The 19,372-nt window shown below is 55.0% G+C and overlaps 2 long non-coding RNA genes across 5 annotated transcripts; both read right to left on the bottom strand.

Moving 5' to 3' along the window:
• Positions 1-5,057: 5,057 nt before the first annotated feature.
• Positions 5,058-6,585, bottom strand: LOC137456154 (uncharacterized). Of its 2 annotated transcripts, XR_010990975.1 has the most exons (4): positions 6,505-6,585; positions 5,909-6,041; positions 5,261-5,349; positions 5,058-5,177 (listed from the first exon to the last, which is right to left on the bottom strand). It is a non-coding gene; the product is annotated as an uncharacterized lncRNA (long non-coding RNA). The 2 variants fall into 2 exon arrangements; XR_010990974.1 differs by having other exon boundaries at positions 5,058-5,349.
• A 908-nt stretch (positions 6,586-7,493) lies between these two features.
• On the bottom strand, positions 7,494-16,268 carry LOC137456144 (uncharacterized). 3 transcript variants are annotated; one of them, XR_010990966.1, is made up of 5 exons: positions 16,183-16,268; positions 13,603-14,577; positions 13,193-13,288; positions 11,382-12,454; positions 10,337-10,997 (listed from the first exon to the last, which is right to left on the bottom strand). It is a non-coding gene; the product is annotated as an uncharacterized lncRNA (long non-coding RNA). The 3 variants fall into 3 exon arrangements; XR_010990967.1 differs by lacking the exons at positions 10,337-10,997; positions 16,183-16,268 and adding an exon at positions 7,494-7,764 and having other exon boundaries at positions 13,603-14,964; XR_010990965.1 differs by lacking the exon at positions 16,183-16,268 and having other exon boundaries at positions 13,603-14,964.
• Positions 16,269-19,372: the final 3,104 nt, after the last annotated feature.

Below are 19,372 nucleotides of genomic sequence, written 5' to 3'. Positions count from 1 at the left end.
AATTGCAATTTGAAAAGGTTTTGAAGTCATCCCCACTGGACCTCCTCTATTAGATGCAAATGCTTCTGGAATGCAGAAGCAAATTCTAAAGTAGAGCAAAACAAATGTTGAGAACATACCTACAAAAGGTGTATCAATTAAAAACAGGGGACCTTCCTTTGTGTGTATCAAGGGACATCTGTCTTTATTATTTCTTGTTTTATTTGTTGTGGAATTATTTGTTCTTTGTTTTTAATTTGAATGGAAAGCCCTCTGAACAGAGCTTAGCAAAACTCCTTCCCCCATACACAAGGGCAACAGAGGCCCCTAAGTGGGCTGTTAACACGCCTTTTAAGGGGTTCTGATGGCAACTGAGGTGGGTCTGAGGGTATCACTGGAGAATTTGGGGCCATATGGAGGGATGTGGGGAGCCTCCAGAAGGCTCCAAGAGAATCTTTTAGTCGGACCTTTAGGGTTACTTGCCGACAGCCAACCACAACAACCAGAACAGCTACTACTACTACGGTGCCTGCCACCAGACAACCACAATCACGACAACCACCACCACCACAACAAATACTATGGCACCTGCCGCCAGCCAACCACAACCACCGCAACGGTGCCTGCTGCCAGCCAACCACAACCACGACAACCGCCAGAAAAACAGCAACTGCTACGGCGCCTGCCGCCAGCCAACCACAGCAACCACCAGAAAAACAGCAACTACTACGGCGCCTGCCACCAGCCAACCACAACCACGACAAATACCAGAACAACGACGACTACTACGGCGCTTGCCGCCAGCCAACCACAACTAGCCCTAACCATCCCACTAGAATACCCACTGGAGACCCTCCATTGGCATCCACACGCCCCTAAATTCCCTTTGGGTAGCCCCACACCCACCACAGATGCACACAGACCCCCTTAGGAGAGGTGGCAACACTGACCAGTTAGGGGGCTATCTCATGCTGCTGTGCATGGGAAGCGCCTCAGCCGGCCTCTGTTCAGAAGGTTTTTCATTCAAATTAAAAAAAAAAAAAAAAAAAACACACAAACAAAAAAAACCCACAAACAACCAAGCCAATGAATATTTAAAAATCCTAGAACACACACAAAGGAAAATCCATTCTTTGTGTATTATAGATATACACTGCAAGTTTACGTAACACAGAACCCCATGTAGCTCATTTCAAAGCCTCTTTTGAGACTAATTCTGTATTTCTACACCTCGTTAAACAGGACAGCTATGGAGTTGGAGGAGGGTCAGGGTTAGCTGGCCGCTTAGGGGTTTTAATCCCCTCCAAGAACATGCAGGCATTTCAAATGTTCCAGGCTGATACAGAAGAGCCCCAGAGAGCAGAGGAGGTTGACACTTACCTGGAGGAGAGCCCAAGGAAGCCAGAAAAAAGCTGAGCAAAGAGCCATCCTCAGCAGAGCCGGGCACCACCGAGGGGAGCTGAGTCCCACTGGGCTCAGTCTGAAGTAGCCAGGCTTGCAGAGCCACCATCCTTTCAGGGAAAGAAAATGCTCTCGCTTTGCTGAAAGGTCCTAAACATACAATTACTGGCCACGCTCACATTTAAAATTTTCACTTCGTGTGTCTCTGGCCATGCTTATCACAGAACTGCAGGTCAGGACTCCAACTCGCTTTGGAGATTTTTTCCTACATCTCAACCGTGCCCACGCTCAGCTGCACGCTCCACACAAACTACGTTTCTAACATTTTAAGGTCTTTTAGGAACTTCCCCTGGTTCCACGCAGATAACACTACGATACCTTAAGTTCTCAGGGGATCCCCCTGTTCCCATATGCTTGGCCCCAGCTTCCATTTTGTATAATGCAACACGGTACCACCTTTTCAGCATAGAAAATAAGCAAAAAGCCCTATTATACACACAAAAGAAAATCCACTCTGTATTACGGAAGCACACTGTATACTTATATATTTCAGAACCCCATGTAGCTCATTTCAAAGCCTCCTTTCATACAAATCAATACTATTCTTCTACATCTACTTGAACAGGAGAGCTATGGAGTTGGATGGATTGAGACTCCCTCTCGCTTCATAGTTTTTTGGGTTTTTTTTCCTTCTGTGTCTCGATCGTGCACACTCAGCCACACGCTCTAAACAAGGTTTCTAACATTAAGTTCCTTAGGGAACTATCCCTGCTTCCCCACGGACAATGTCTACAATACTTTAAGTTCTTAGAGGATCTGCCGACCCCATACACTTAACATCTGTAATACTTCAAGTTAAGCAGTACCTGTAATAAAAGAATAACAGAAACAATGCTTATACTACTTTTGGAACTCCCTGGTTCTGACCCAAGAGCTCTTTTACCTCGGACAGCAGTTTGCCTCTCCCGTGTAAGGGGTCCCGTTACAGCTTATGCATTGCCCCTTTCCCTTCAAAGCATACGTTTTTCTGCCTGGTGGCCCTTGTCCGTTCCTGCGCTGACCTGAGAGAGTTTAAGGAGCTCTGCCCGAGAAGCCTCGGAGGGGGCACCCGGAGAGATCCCGTTCCTCGGCAGGTCCCGCTGCGGTGGCAAGAAAATGATCTGTGGAAAAAGACAAACTCCACAACTCAAATAAGTTGGAGTTTTACATGCTTTATTACAGTGCTGGACAGACGTGGGATCTCTCCTGAAGCCATGTGCCAAACAACTTCACATGCTCAGGTTATTTCTATAATACAGGAAGTGGTAGTGTTTCAGTGCCAGAAATCTACTGCCTTTTTTTGTGTTTTCTGTGGGTTACTACGTATGTTTTTCATCTTTTTTTTAAAATCAGTCACTTAACTATCCCTTGCTGTTATTTTGCTCCTTCGATGCTCACAGTTTACCATTCTTATTTCATATAAAAGGCTAATCTTTTCCCATGTTAATTCTTATTTTATACAAAAAGGTTAATTTTTCTTATCAGGCTCAGCCAGCCTCCGTTCAGAGGGTTTTCCTTTCACATAAAAAACAATCGACAACAAAATCGATACGTTTTAAAAAGCCACTCTTTGCATATTATAGATACACACTGCACATTTATATATTTGAGAACCCCACGTACCCCATTTCAAAGCCTCCTTTCTTACAAATTAACACTGTAGTATAGATGTTTTACTTACTTTGAGCAGTGCTTTCTGGGCCAGATGTAAGCAGCTGAAGACATTTATTACATTATACAGCAAAGTTATATAGTCTAATCAGAAGGCACACGTGGCACATCTCAGTTGGGCATTTTCTACTGGCATACGTGTAATTAAGGCATACAGTAGGTCGTAACAACAAAACTATTTTAACACGTCCAACCAAACTCTGCCCAGTTTCTCTCCTTCGGTTCCAAAGTGTTTACATTACTCTCAGAGTCAAAGGCAAAACATAGCTTTCTCTGACTCGAGCAAAGGCAAATCTTCCCCGTAGTCTTCCAAAGCTATCCCAAAACACCTTCCCACATCATACTATTCTTCTACATCCACTTAAACAGGAGAGCTTCTGGAATGTAAAAGCAAATTCTAGGGAGAGCAAAACAGGGTTTCAAAGCATAAATATAACATGTGTATCACATAAAAACAGTAGACCTTCCTTTTTGTCTGTCACGGGAGGGGGGGGGTTGCCCTTCTTTGTTCCTTTGGGGTTTTTTTCTTTTTGTTTCTTAGTTTTCAATACAAATGGAAAAACCTTCAAAGAGGGCCGCACTCAGCTGCTCCCCACACACAGGGGCAAGAGAAGCCCCTAACTGGTCAGTGTTGCCACCCCTCTTAAGGGGATCGGTTGGCACCTAAGGTGCACCTGGGGGTATCAAAGGGGAATTTGGGGGCACATAGAGGGATGAGGAGGGCCTCTGGAGAGTCTCCCAAAGGATTAGTTGGATATTTAGGGTTATTTGGACCCCCGCCACAAAGGCCACTACTGCAAAGCTTTCCCCCCACCACCACAACTAACCCTAACCATCCGACTAAAATACCCACAGGAGACCTTCCATTAGTCCCCACATGCCTCTATATTCCCCTTGACTTCCCATTCAAATTAAGAAACTAAAAATAAAACCAGTGATGTTTCTTTTGTGTGTCTTGTGGGGTTTTTTAGTTTGCAAATAAGAGTCATTTCAAAGCCTTTTTGCATCCACATTACTACTGTTCTGCAATCTCTCGATTAAGAGCACAGCTTTTTCTCTGCTGGAATACCTCACACTAACATTTTTTTCATGGGTTTTCATCCCCTCTGAGAGCATTCAGGCAGCTTTTTTGGGCAGCATCCCCCACCCCTCACTCACCTGCTCCTCTCCTGCATCAGCACCCACCCCCATATGGTATCATGGAAGGAAAGAGACAGCTGAGGGGCTTTTTATCACCCTGACCCACGGACACCCTTCTGGGTAGGATTTGCACCTTCAGCACACAGCTGAGTTTTTGCTGCGCTTCCCTCCTCTGTGACAGCTGCTGCGCAGGTCTGCATCTCCAAGCGTGTCACACCTTCTGGGATTTACTACCCCATAATCGCCTTGCAGTTGGTGCATTTCTTGCTGGCAATCAACCCATCTCTTCCATGTGTTGCTCTCATTGTTTTGTTTCAGCTTTCTGAGCCTGTGTCGGTACAAGTCCTTCTCAGGGCACCGCAAACAGAGACAGACAAAGCTTCCTTTTCTCCAATAGTTCCAGGAAGATTTCCGGCACTTCTAGGCGAGCACCGACAGAGTGACGGCTGTGAGGGGACATCAGCCTGGCACTGGAGCTGGGCATTCTGAGCAGATGAGGAACCCTGGGCAACACCTACAGAGAAATCTTGGTTTCTCTGCAGAGAAGCACTGGCCTTAGAGACAAAGCTGTCTTTGATCTGGGCACCAGCTGCAGCTCCCAGCGGTGCCTAGCTGCAGAGCAATGGCCTGCACCTTCATCCTGATCCAGGTGGAGAGAGAACTGCCAGGAGCACAACTTCTCTGCTACGGTTGCAGCATCCCCAGGGGCCGAGCGCAGCCTTGCTGTTAGTGAGGAACACAGCCCCTGTGAGAAGCTCCTGGGGTCAGGGGACAAACAAGAGGTTGTCCACACTGGAAACAAGGGAAGTCTCTTTGCCACTCCCATTATACCCATCAGAGGACTTCTGCTTGCTTACCTACCTGCTCGGTTGGAGTCTACACTGGAAGAAGTTTCAGCTCCTCGGTAAAAGCGTGGACTGAGCAGTTTCTTTTTCAGCCTTTCCTTCCTGACTGACAGATCAAACCCTACCTGGAGCCCACACAAGCCAAGCAGGAGATCCCCTGCTAGGCTGGCAGGGCGAGGCTGTACCTTCGCAGCAGCCGTAGCCCTTGTGCCGACCGTGTCGCTGCTGCACGTCTTGCTTGCTCGGTTAATGAAGTGGAAAGCAAAGAGTCAATCTGTAAAGAATAAAGCAAAAAGCAAAGAACAGATCTCAGTTACTCACATTGTAAAGCTCTGAGGAGGTTAGCATGCATTCAATAAAAATACCACAAAATCATTTGTTCTCCCTTCAGCGTTCATTTAACTCACAGAGCTGTGAACTGATGCTGTCCCAAAACACACAGTCAGCATCTGGTGGTACTTGGAGCACCAAGAAGAGAGTTTGGCATGCTGGGAGAACACTTCCCCACTGAGGGAAGATCTGGGGCCCCACTGGGAGACTTGGGAAGGCACTGGGAGCACTAGAAAAGGATTTTGGAGTTACTGGGAAGAAGAGGGAGAACACAGGGGCCATGCTGGGAGCAATCAGGAAAGCAGAATAGAATACAGACTTAACCAGGTTGGAAAAGACCTTCCAGAACACTGAGTCCAACCTATCACCCACCACCATCTAGTCAACCAAACCATGGTACTCAGTGCCTCATCCAGTCTTACTTTAAACACTTGCAGTGATGGTGACTCCATCACCTCCCAGGGCAGCTCATTCCTCATGAGTGCAACACAAAGCAGACTTACTTGTGGTCTTGTTCTCCAAAGCACAACGTATAGACTGCTCCTGATGTAGACATACACACACACCCCACATGTGGAGAACAGCAAGAGTCCTGCAGACAAGACTCCTAACAGGAGTGGGGAAACACTGGGTGTACTAGAAAAGAAAAGAGATAAAGGGCCAATTCTGTTATCACTTACAGCTCCACACTTCCGTCATTATTGCATGCACTAGAAGCACAGAGTTACAGGTATCTCTAGGTACAGTTGAGGCAGCAGCCGCCACCCCCCCAAAGCCCCGCGCTGCCCCGCCGGCCGCCGCCGCCGCGGCCAGCCCCCAAAGCCTCGCGCAGCCCCGCCTGGGGCCACCCCCCCATGCCCCGCGCAGCACCGCCGGCGGCCACCCCCCCAAAGCCCCGCGCAGCACCGCCGGCGGCCACCCCCCCAAAGCCCCGCGCAGCACCGCCGGCGGCCACCCCCCCAAAGCCCCGCGCAGCACCGCCGGCGGCCACCCCCCCAAAGTCCCGCGCAGCACCGCCGGCGGCCACCCCCCCAAGCCACGCGCAGCTCCAGCGGCTGCTATAGAGAAACCCCACAAAGCAGCAGAGACTAGCACTGACCTGGGACACAGCAGAAGAGCTCCAACCTCGACCAGCCACGACACTGCACTGAGCCATTTTAAAGCATCTGGCGCCATGTTGTTGAGGGCGGTGCCACGCTGGGGGGTGGGGTTCAGGCTGGGGGGGGCGGTGCCACATGGGTGGAGGCGGTGCCACGCTGGGGGGCGGTGCCACATGGGTGGAGGCGGTGCCGCGCTGGGGGAGGCGGTGCCGCGCTGGGGGAGGCGGTGCCGCGCTGGGGGAGGCGGTGCCGCGCTGGGGGAGGCGGTGCCGCGCTGGGAAGGGCGGTGCCGCGCTGGGAAGGGCGGTGCCGCGCTGGGAAGGGCGGTGCCGCGCTGGGAAGGGCGGTGCCGCGCTGGGAAGGGCGGTGCCACCCTGGGGGGGGGCGGTGCAACCCTGGGGGGGGGCGGTGCAACCCTGGGGGGGGGGGCGGTGCAACCCTGGGGGGGGGCGGTGCCTGCTTTGTCACTTCACGCTCAGCTTTCCATGGGTTTTATTCCCCTCCAAGATTGTTGAGTTATGAGCAGCTGAGGAGCCCTGGGGAACACCTGTACAGAAATGTTCTTCCAAGAGCTGTCAGAAAAATGTGACTGAGAAGGACTGGGAAAGAACTGGGAGGGACTGGGATACCACTGGGACCCTCACAAGTCTATGGCACCAGATGGGATCCATCCCAGGGCAGAGAGCTCTGGCAGATGAGCTCCAAGCTACTGCCCAACATTTGCCACCAGTCCTGCATGACCACAGAGGTCCCAGGTGGCTGGAAGCTGCCAGTGTGATGCCATTCACGAGAAGGGCTGGAGGGAAGAACCTGGGAACTCCAGGCCTGTAAGCCTGACCTCAGTGCCTGGCAAGACTATGGAGCAGATCGTCCTGGGGGCAATCACAGCAAACCTGCAGGACGGGCAAGGGCTCAGGCCCAGCCAGCAAAGATTTGGTGGGAGGGGCAGGTCCTGCCTCACCAACCTGATTAGAATAAACCTTTATTAGAATAAACCAAACCAGGTTGGAAGAGACCTTCAAGATCATCGTGTCCAACCCATCAACCAATCCAACCCACCCAAACAGCTAACCCATGGCACCAAGCACCCCGTCAAGTCTCCTTCTGAACACCTTCAATGACGGCGACTCCACCACCTCCCCGGGCAGCCCATTCCATAGCGCAATCACTCTTTCTGTATAGAACTTCTTCCTAACATCCAACCGGAACCTCCCCTGGCGCAGCCTGAGACTGTGTCCTCTTGTTCTGGTACTGGGTGCCTGGGAGAAGAGACCATCATCAGCCTGTCTACAACCTCCCTTCAGGTAGTTGTAGAGAGTGATAAGGTCACCCCTGAGTCTCCTCTTCTCCAGGCTAAGCAGCCCCAGCTCCCTCAGCCTCTCCTCATAGGGCTTGTGTTCCAAACCCCTCACCAACTTTGTTGCTCTTCTCTGGACTCGTTCCAGCAAGTCAACCTCCTTCCTAAACTGAGGGGCCCAGAACTGGACACAGTACTCGAGGTGTGGCCTAACCAGTGCAGTGTACAGGGGCAGAATGACCTCCCTGCTCCTGCTGGCCACACTGTTCTTGATGCAGGCCAGGATGCCATTGGCCCTCTTGGCTGCCTGGGCACACTGCAGGCTCATGTTAAGCCTACCATCAACCAGCACCCCCAGGTCCCTCTCTGCCTGGCTGCTCTCTAGCCACTCTGACCCCAGCCTGTAGCACTGCATGGGGTTGTTGTGGCCAATGTGCAGAACCCGGCATTTGGATGTGTTCAATCTCATGCTCTTGGACTCTGCCCATCTGTCCAGCCTGTCGAGGTCTCTCTGCAAAGCCTCTCTACCCTCCAGCAGATCAACTCTTGCCCCCAGCTTGGTGTCGTCAGCAAATTTACTGATGATGGACTCAATGCCCTCATCCAGATCATCAATAAAGATGTTAAAGAGCACAGGGCCCAGCACTGATCCTTGGGGCACACCACTAGTGACTGGCTGCCAGCTGGATGTGGCACCATTCACCACCACTCTCTGGGCTCGGCCCTCCAGCCAGTTCCTAACCCATCGCAGTGTGCTCCCGTCCAAGCCGTGGGCTGACAGCTTGGCCAGCAGTTTGCTATGGGGGACGGTGTCAAAGGCCTTGCTGAGGTCCAGGTAGACTACATCAACAGGCTTCCCCACATCCACCAGGCAGGTCACCTGATCATAGGAGATCAGGTTGGTCAGGCAGGACCTGCCCTTCCTAAATCCATGCTGGCTAGGCCTGAGCCCTTGGCCATCCTGTAAGTGTTGTGTTATTGAACTCAGGATGACCTGTTCCATGATCTTGCCTGGCACTGAGGTCAGGCTGACAGGCCTGTAATTCCCTGGCTCATCCAACCGGCCCTTCTTATGGATGGGCACCACGTTGGCCAGCTTCCAGTCCTCTGGGACCTCGCCAGTGAGCCAGGACTGCTGGAAAATGCTGGAGAGTGGCTTGGCCAGCTCATCTGCCAGCTCTCTCAGCACCCTAGGATGAATCCCATCTGGTCCCATGGACTTGTGGGGATCCAAGCTGCTAAGGAGAGTTCCAACCACCGCCTCATGGAACATAGGGAAACTGTGCAGCTCCCTGGCTCCTTCTGCTAGCTCTGCAGGCCAGCTGTCAGGAAGACGTTCTGCCCTTCTAGTAAAAATTGAGGCAAAGAAGGTGTTAAGTATCTCTGCCTTTTCCTTATCCTTGGTTACAATGTTCCCCTCCGTATCCACCAAGGAGTGGAGGTTTTCCTTCCCCTTCCTCTTACTATTAATGTATTTATAGAAGGACTTTTTGTTGTCCTTCACAGTAGAGGCCAGTTTAAGCTCCAAGTGTGCTTTTGCCTCCCTAATTCTCTTCCTACAAGACCTAGCAACATCCTTAAACATTCTGTGGGTTGCCTCCCCTCGCTTCCAAAGGTGATACACCCTCTTTTTTTCCCTCAGTTCCATTAAAAGTTCATGAACCATCCAGGCTGGCCGTCTGCCCCGGCGGCTCATCTTCTGGCACATTGGCACAGCCTGTCCCTGAGGCTTCAACAATTCTTCATTGAAGTAGGTCCAGCTCTCCAGATCTCCTTCTATGCCCAGGTGACTGCCTGGTAGGTGTGGGGAAGGCTGTGGATGTAGTCTGCCTGGACTTCAGCAAGGCCTTTGACACTGTCTGCCACAACAAACTCCTGGCCGAGCTGACAGCCCACATCCTGGACAGGAGCACTCTGTGCTGGGTTAGGAACTGGCTGGAGCCCTGGGCCCAGAGAGTGGTGGTGAATGGTGCCACATGCAGCTGGCAGCCGGGCACTAGTGGTGTCCCCCAGGGATCAGTGCTGGGTCCCATCCTGTTCAATATCTTTATTGATGATCTGGATGAGGGGATCGAGTCCATCATCAATAACTTTGCAGATGACACCAAGCTGGGGGCAGGAGTTGATCTGCTGGAAGGTAGGAGAGCTCAGCAGAGGGACCCTGACAGGCTGGACAGATGGGCAGAGTTTGGAAAGCATGCATGGACTCCCTGGTTGGTGAAGCAGCAATTGTTTAGTGGTACAGAACAAGCAGTGTATGTAGGAAAAATCAAGCAGGCTAAGCAATTCCCTGGCATTCTTGCACCAGTGCTGCTAATTGAGTTTTCTCCTTTGATATGCAGCTCTCCATTATTATCTTCATCCCATAGCAGGTTGAGCTTCTCTGGCACGGAGGCGAGCGTCCTTCTGTCTCGTGCTTCAGGCTGTTTACTGCAGTCAGCTCTTCTTTATCATCAGACCGTTCTTCCGTCGTCAGCAGCCTGTTGTTCTTTCCTGTCCTGAAACCTTCCATAGATACTTTCTGCTTTCCTCCAGGCAGAGTCCAAGGGCATGATATTGAACACATCCAAGTGCCAGGTTCTACACATTACCACAACAACCCCAGGCATTGCTACAGGCTGGGGTCAGACTAGCTGGAGAGGAACCAGGCAGAAAGGGACCTGAGGGTGCTGGTTGACACCAGCTGAACATGAGCCAGCAGTGTGCCCAGGTGGCCAAGAATGCCAAATACATCCTGGCCTGCATCAGGAACAGTGTGGCCAGCAGGAGCAGGGAGGTCATTCTGCCCTGTGCTCAGCACTGGTCAGGCCACACCTTGAGTTCTGGGTCCAGTTCCTGGGCCCCTCAGTTTAGGAAAGATGTTGAGATGCTGGAAGGTGTCCAGAGAAGGGCAACAAAGCTGGGGAGGGGTCTGGAGCACAGCCCTGTGAGGCAAGGCTGAGGGAGCTGGGGTTGCTTAGCCTGGAGAAGAGGAGGCTCAGGGGAGACCTTCTTGCTCTCTACAACTACCTGAGGGCAGATTGTAGCCAGGTGGGGTTTGGTCTGTTCACCCAGGCACCCAGTACCAGAACAAGAGGACACAGTCTCAGGCTGTGCCAGGGAAGGTTTAAGCTAGAGGTGAGGACAAAGTTCATCCCAGAAAGAGGAACTGGCCATTGGAATGTGCTGCCCAGGGAGGTGGTGGAGTCCCCATCCCTGGAGATGTTCCAAAAAAGAACTGGATGTGGCACCTGGAGCCACGGTTTAATTGTGAGGAGGGGATAGGGATGCAGACATAGGAGGGAATTGATGAGATCTGAGGTCTCTTCAAACCTGGTTGATTATGTGAGACTGGGAGGTACTAGGAGGAACTGGGGGTTACTGGGAAGTACTAGAAGGTACTGGGAGGCTGTGGAAGGACTCTGAGGGTGGAGAGTTACTGGGGGGGAGTGAGGGGGCACTGGAGAACTATAAGGGTTAACTGGGAGGTACTGGGAAGGGCTCTGAATGGCACTGGGAAAAACTCAGAGACTGTGGAGAGACTTTGGGGCAGTCTGCAGGGGGTGAAGGGGTCACTGGGGGTTATGGGGAGATACTCACAGTGCTCCCAGTGCTCTCGCAGTTGTCTCCCAGTTCCTCCCAGTGCTCCCAGTTGAGTTCCTGATGCTTTCAGTTGTATCCCAGGGCTCCAGAACTGACTCCAGGTGCTGCAGGTATGGCTCCCAGTCCCTCCCAGTGCCTCTCAGCCCCTGCCAGCCTCCTCCCAGACTGGGAACGGACTGGGAGGGGCTCAGGACAGTAGTGGGGAGGTACTGGGAAACTGTGGAAGGACTCTGGGGGGGAATTGGGGATGCTCAGTGGGGTACAGAGGGTCACTGGGAGGCTGTGGAAGGACTTCCTCGGTGGAACTGGGAGGGCTCAGGGGGGCACTGGGGGTTACTGGAAGGTACTGGGAGGTAGTGGGGAGTACTGGGAGGCTGTGAAAGGACTCTGGGAGGGGAGGGTTACTGTGGGGGGAGTGAGGGGGCACTGGGGAAGTCTAAGGGTTAACTGGGAGGTACTGGGAAGGGCTCTACATGGCACTGGGAAGAACTCAGAGACTGTGGAAAGACTTTGGGGCGGTCTGGAGGGGCTGAGGGGGGCACTGGGGGTCATGGGGAGATACTCCCAGTGCTCTCCCAGTTCCTCCCAGGGACCCCTAGTGCTCCCAGTTGGGTTCCTGCTGCTTCCAGTTGTGTCCCAGGGCTCCAGCAATGCCTCCAGCTGGTCCAGGCATGTCTCCCAGTGCCTCCTGGTCCCTACTGGTCTCCTCCCATACTGGGATAGGACTAGAAGGGATTGGGAGGTACTGGGAGGGACAGGAATAAACAGGGAGGGACTGGGAAGGGAGTGGGACAGTGTGGGAGGGGACATGGAGGGACAGGGAGGGGACATAGTGGGAATGGACTGGGAGGGACTGGCAGGGACTGGGAGGGGACTTTCACAGCTGTCTCCCAGTTTTGTCCCAGTTGGGTTCCTGCTGCTTCCAGTTGTCTCCCAGGGCTCCAGGTCTGACTCCAGCTGCTGCAGGTATGGCTCCCAGACTCTCCCAGAAACTTCCAGCCCCTACCAGTCTCCTCCCAGACTGGGAAAGGTGTAGGAGAAAATGGGATGGACTGGGAGGCTGTAAAGGGCTGTGGGAGGGAAATGGGGGACTGAGGGGGGCACTGGGAATTCCTGGGTCATGCTCCCAGTGCTCCCAGTTGTCTCCCAGTGGGGATGCTACTGCTTCCAATTGTCCACCAGGGCTCTTGCCAGGTAGTGCAGGTAGAACTGGGAGGGTACTGGAAAGGGATGGGGAAGGGACTGGTTGGGGACTGTGAAGGGACTGGGATGGAATGGGAGGAACTGGGAGGGGCTGGGATGGACTGGGGGGCACTGGGAAGAGACTGGGATGGGAGTGGGAAAGGACAGGGAGGAACTGGGTGTACTGGAATGGGAGGGAACTGGGAGAGACTGGGAAGGACTGGGAGTGCACTGCGACGGGACTGGGAGGGGAGTGGGGAGCCAGTGGGAGGGGAGTGGGAGGGAACTAAGAAGGGAATGGGAAGGGAAAAGAGTTGGAAGGGACTGGGATGGAGTGGGATGGATCAGGGAGGGAATTGGAAAGGGCTCAGGACAGTACTGTAAAGGACAGGGAGGCTGTTAAGGGCTCTGGGGGGGCACTGGGAGGTACTGGGAGGCTGTGAAAAGATCTGGGGGGGGAGGGTTACTGGGGGGAGTGAGGGGGCACTGGAGAACTATAAGGGTTAACTGGGAGGTACTGGGAAGGGCTCTGAATGGCACTGGGAAGAACTCAGAGACTGTGGAATGACTCTGGGGGGGTCTGGAGGGGCTCAGGGGGGCACTGGGGGTCATGAGGAGATACTCACAGTGCTCCCAGTGCTCTCCCAGTTCCTCCCAGTGCTCCCAGTTGAGTTCCTGCTGCTTCCAGTTGTCTCCCAGGGCTCCAGAACTGACTCCAGGTGCTGCAGGTATGGCTCCCAGTCCTTCCCAGTGCCTCTCAGCCCCTGCCAGCTCCCTCCCAGACTGGGAAAGGACTGGGAGGCACTGGGAGGGTCTCAGGACAGTACTGGGAAGGACTGGGAGGCTGTGGAAGGATCTGGGGCGGGGAGGGTTACTGGGGGAGAGTGAGGGGGCACTGGGAAAATTCTAAGGGTCAACTGGGAGGTACTGGGAAGGGCTCTGAATGGCACTGGGAAGAACTCAGAGACTCTGGAAAGACTTTGAGGAGGTCTGGAGGGGCTGAGGGGGGCACTGGGGGTTATGTGGAGATACTCACAGTGCTCCCAGTGCTCTCCCAGTTGTCTCCCAGTTGTTCCCAGTGCTCCCAGTTGAGTTCCTGCTGCTTCCAGTTGTCTCCCAGGGCTCCAGCAATGCCTCCAGCTGGTCCAGGCATGTCTCCCAGTGCCTCCTGGTCCCTACTGGTCTCCTCCCATACTGGGATAGGACTAGAAGGGATTGGGAGGTACTGGGAGGGACAGGAATAAACAGGGAGGGACTGGGAGGGGACTGGGAAGGGAGTGGGACAGTATGGTAGGGGACTTGGAGGGACAGGGAGGGGACATAGTGGGAATGGACTGGGAGGGACCGGCAGGGACTGGGATGGAGTGGCATGGGACAGTAAGGGGATTGGGAAGGGACAGGAAAGGGACAGGGAGGGGATTGGGATGGGACTGAGTGAACTGGGAAGGGAATGAAAGGGACTGGGATGGACTGTTAGGGGCTTGGGTGGACTGGGATTGACAGGGAGGGCAGTGGTAGGGAATGGGAGGGATGGGAGGGGACTGGGAAGGAACTGGGAAGGGCCTGGGTCAAACTGGAAGGGGACTTGGAGGGAACTGGGAGGACCTGAGTGAAATTGGAGGGGACTGGGAGGGAGTGGGAGGAAACTGGGAGGGAATTGGTAGGGAACAGTGAAGGGACTGGGAGGGCACTGGAAGGGTTTTGGAAAGGGAGTGGGAAAGGACAGGGAGGAACTGGGTGTAGTGGAATGGGAATGGGAAGGAACTGGGAGAGAATGCGAAGGACTGGGAGTGCACTGCGATGGGACTGGCTGGCCACGCCCCCTCCCAAATAAGGGAGGGAGAGTGAAACGGACGAGGGCGGCTGGCCACACCCACAAAGGGAGGGGGAGTGAAGAAGCAAGGTGGGGGGCTGGCCACGCCACCCCCCCAAATAAGGGAGGAAGAAAGTGAAGCGGAGGCGGGTGGCTGGCCATGCCCCCTCCCCCCACCAAGCTAAAAGGGGGAGGGAGCTTCTGGCGCGGTGCGGCCAATAGGAGGGAGGGGAAGCGCAAAGGCGGGAAAGGGATTAGGGGTGGGAGGCAAAAGGGGAGGGGAGGGTGGGAAAGGAATAAGGAAGGGGAAGGGAGGAGAGAGGAAGAGAGGGGGGACCAGTATGTACCAGTATGTACCAGTATGGAGCCAGGGCTAGACCAGTCTGGACCGGTCTGGACCAGTTTGGACCAGTCTGGACCGGTTTGGACCAGTCTGGACCGGTCTGGACCATTTTGGACCAGTTTGGAACAGTATGGATCAGTTTGGACCAGTGTAGACTGGTTTGGACCGGTTTGGACCAGTCTGGAGTGTTTTGGACCAGTTTGGACTGGTCTGGACCAGTTTCAAGCGGTTTCGACCAGTCCAGACCGGTTTAGACCTGTCTGGACCGGTCTGGACCGGCTTGGACCAGTTTGGACTGGTCAGGACCAGTCTGGACCGGTTTGGACCAGTCTGGACCGGTCTGGACCGGCTTGGACCGGTTTGGACCGGTTTGGACCGGTCTGGACCGGTTTCGACCGGTCCGGACCGGTCTGGACCAGTTTGGACCGGTCTGGACCAGTTTGGACCGGCTTGGGCCGGTTTGGGCCGGTCTGGACCGGTTTGGACCAGTCTGGACCGGTCTGGACCGGCTTGGACCGGTTTGGACCGGTCTGGACCAGTCTGGACGGCTTGGACCGGTTTGGACCGGTTTGGACCTGTCTGGACCGGTTTGGACCGGTTTGGACCGGCTTGGACCGGCTTGGACCGGTCTGGACCGGTCTGGACCGGTCTGGACCAGTCTGGACCGGCTTGGACCGGTTTGGACCGGTTTGGACCGGTTTGGACCGGCTTGGACCGGTCTGGACCAGTCTGGACCAGTCTGGACCGGTCTGGACCGGCTTGGACCGGTCTGGACCAGTCTGGACCGGCTTGGACGGGTTTGGACCGGTCTGGACCGGTTTGGACCAGTCTGAACGAGTCTGGATCAGTATCGAGCTTGGGTGGCCACTAATGAGCTACGGTGGCCACTAATGACCCCCCCCCCAGCCTGTCCCTCCCACCCCTCCTCCTCCTCTCCCCTCCCATTCTCCCTTTCCCGCGCTCCCCGCGGCCCCACTCCACTCTCTGATGTCACCGCGCGGGGCAGCCCTGGTGCCCTCCTCCCCACTCCCGCCTGGGCGCTCCGCCCCCTTGCTCTGACGTAATCAGCAGCCATCGCCTCTCTGCCCCAGCTGCTCAGGCCACGCCCCCCGTGACATAGCCTGCGCTATTCCCATCCCCATCATAGCCATCCTGCTGCCCTCCTCCAGCCCCGCCCCCTCCTATAGCCATCCAATTGTCGCTCTCCAGCCCCGCCTCCAGTCCTCCAGTCCCACCTCCTGCAACCTCCCTCAGCCCTTTCCGCGCCCCCTCCATAACCATCCTATTTCACTCAAACCCCACCCCCTTGTGACGCAGCTGCCCTCTCGTTCCCGCCCCCTCGCTTAGGCATTCTATTGCCACCCGCTAGCCCCGCCTCCAGTGACGTAACCTGCGCGCTCTTCCCCGCTCCCCCTCCCCTCTAGCTCCCTTCCCACCCCTTCCCTTTCCTATCCCCTCACAGCGCCGCCGCCGCTTTCTCTGCTCCCCGCCCCTCCTTTGCGCGGCCCCTAATCACGTGACGATCGCTGGGCGAGTCTGGGTGCTGCTGGGTTCACCCTGGGATCGCTGGGCGAGTCTGAGGGCATTGGGGTCAGCCTGCAAGAGCTGGGAGAGACAGGAGAACAGCTCGTGAACTGGGAGCAGACTGCTCCCGACCGCGGCAAATCGACACCCACCCCCCCCCCCTCGCTGCTGGTGTTTCTCGCCCCCCCCCCTCGCTGCCGCCCACCCTCAGACCCATAGCAGAGTCCTGCAGCAGGCACAGAGCAACTCCAGAGAGCAGCAGAGTCCACACTGAGCTGATGCGGAGCGGAGAAAGCAGAGGGGACGAGGATTACGCTGGCTAGGTCGGAGCCGACGGGGCGAGGGCGGCGCCATCTTGGGAAGGGCAGGCGCTGTCACGGGGAGGGCGACGCCATCTTGGAAAGGGCAGGCGCTGTCACGGGGAGGGCGACGCCATCTTGGGAAGGGCAGGCGCTGTCACGGGGAGGACGGTGCCGTCTTGGTGCCCTCACTTCCGTCTACATGCCCCCAGCCCTCCTTTCTCACCCTCTAAGGCCCTTGAGGTGCTCGCAGCTCGCCTTGAGATGCCGGGGGAGATGTGGCTGGGGGACCCTGGGACTGCAGGACACCCAATACCGGGGTGAGACCACCCCAATCCTGCGGGACCCCAAACCCTGGAACCCCCCCGAGACCTCTAACACAACACCACCACTCCCCGCCCCCTCAGCTGCTTCAGGACCCTCCAGAGACCCCCCCGGAGACCCTCCAGAGGCCGCCAGACACCTCTCGATGCCCACAAAGCCCCTCTAGACGCCCCAGAATACCTCTCTGCGCCTCCCTGCAGAGGCCACTCACACCCTTGGCAGCAGGCGACAGCAAGCAGTACCTGGCCGTGCCCACAAGGTGGGAGCAGTGAGCAGAAGAGCCAGGGGCGCTAGGGACACCGAGACTCCAGCAGTGCCACACAGCAACCCACACGCTGTGGGGACCTGACACAGAGACCCCGAAACCACACTGAGGCACAGACCCCCCCCACTCCTCCCTGACCCTCCAGACATGACCCAGGAGCCCCTCCAGAGGTCCCCAGACACCTCTAGATGCTCCCAGAACCCTTCACATGCCCCCAAATTCCCCTTTCATACCCCCAAGCCCACTTCAGATGACAGCAGACCCTCCTTAACAGGCCCCCAGCGCTCAGCAGGTCCGGTGCTGCTGTGCCTCGGGAGCAGATCAGCTGGTCTCCCTGCAGAGCTTTTTCCAGTCAATGAAAAAACAGCACACCACACACACACACGAAAGACAATCCACTGTTTTAATTGAGAGACAGTTGCTATTTCTGCTTCAAACCACACCCCACACCCCCCCGTGGCTCTGCTCAGGATGTGCTTTTCTCCTCTAGAAGCTTTTCTACAGAACAGAGGGGGGTCACGTCAAGGCCTTTCTGCACACAAATCACTGCCCTTCTGCAATCTCTCAATAAGCAGCACCGCTGTTCCTCGGCTGGAACACCTCACACTCACTCTTACACTTGCCCGGGGCTTTCCCTCCCCTCCAAGAACGTCCTGGCATTTCAAACATTTGGCATTTCAGGTCTGCAAGCAGCCTTTGTGGGAGGCTGCCCTCACCCCTCCCTCACTGCTCCTCTGCTGTATCCTCGCCCACCCCGCTGTGGCATCACAGAAGGAAAGACAGCCGAGCGGCTACGCTCCTGTTCTTTTTATCACCCCGAGCCGGGGACAGCCTTCTGGGCAAGGTTTGCAGCTTCAGCACACAGCTGAGCTTTGCTCTCACCCATTAAACCCTTTGGTGGTTTCAGCTTCCCGAGGATGTGTCGGCACAAGTCCTTGTCGGGGCACCGCAAACAGGGAGAGACAAAGCTCCGAGATCCAGGAAGAGGACGGCTGAGCAGACACCCCTAAAGAGAGAAACTTCATCAGCTGAACCTCACACTTCTCCCAGCTTTGCAACAGCAAAGAACTTTGTGAACAACACAGTGGTGCTCCTAAGGAGGTCACCAGCTTGCAAGTTACAGGAGAAATAAAAACCTTTTTATTACAGAAGCACTGGCAAAAATTTACGGACAGGAACAGCAGACGAGCAAATTCTGCGATTGAGCTAACGATAGACATCAGGCCTAGGATCTGGCTACCCTGACAAAGGATGCCAACAGGACAGAGTGAGGCCTCAGCAGCACTCCCAAAAAGCCCCACAGAGAGCCACAGGCTCTGGCCCGTGCCCCACCTACGGGCCGGCCCTCCTGGCAGCAGCGCAACACCACCTCTTCAGGAGCCCAGGGACTGACCTCAGCCCCCTAAGGGCCAGGCAAGGTTGGTTCCTGTTAGCTGCCTAAAGCAGCCTCCCCAGCCCTGCTTACAGGGACCTTGGGCTGCTGCTGGGGACAGAAGGGGGATGGAGGGCTCCACAACTCGTCACACAGGCCCCGAGCACAGGGCTGTTAAGCTGACAGGGTGCCAAGGGAACAGGCTGCCATGAAGGCACAGACCCAGGCCCTGAACTACAGGGTGGGTCACCTTGCCGCAGCAACACGACCCAGCGGCTTCGCTGCGTCCGACGAATAAAAGGAGGAAGTTCCACAGGAACAGAAGGGAAAACCTTTTCACTGTGTGTGCCAGAGCCCTGGAGCAGGCTGCCCAGAGAGTTAGTGGAGTCTCTGGAGACATTCAAAACCCGCCCCAGGTGATCCTGCACTGGCACAGGGGTTGGACCGGATGCTATTTTGGGGTCCCTTCCAACCCCTAACACTCAGTGATTCTGTGATTAGCTATGCTGGTGACAGAGTCTCACTGAGTGCTCTTTAAAATGTTTTTCTTTTCTTTCAGCCTAGGAGTTTCATATTTAAATAGACCTTCTGCTCTGTCTTCCCCCTTCCTTCTTCCATCTTGCGTCTAAACACTAGGAGAGCTTGATGAGCTGTATCCTGGGCGTCCCAACGTAACACATCTCAACTGCATACATGGATTTTGTAATCTTTTGCCCCATTGCTCGCACAGGGTGGATTAAGTTCATTACTTAGAGCTTGTCAGGACAGCTGTTGAAGTGTCCTGTGCAATGCAGGAGGAGTTGAATCCCATAGGAAACCACATTACTGTGCTTTGTCAGCCTGGTTATGGTCAGAAACCTCCTTCA

This window comes from Melanerpes formicivorus, unplaced genomic scaffold (assembly GCF_026170545.1).
Source record: "Melanerpes formicivorus ecotype bairdi unplaced genomic scaffold, bMelFor1.0.p_v2 SCAF_117, whole genome shotgun sequence".
Taxonomy (NCBI): domain Eukaryota; kingdom Metazoa; phylum Chordata; class Aves; order Piciformes; family Picidae; genus Melanerpes; species Melanerpes formicivorus.
This window is presented reverse-complemented; position numbering and strand designations above follow the sequence as displayed.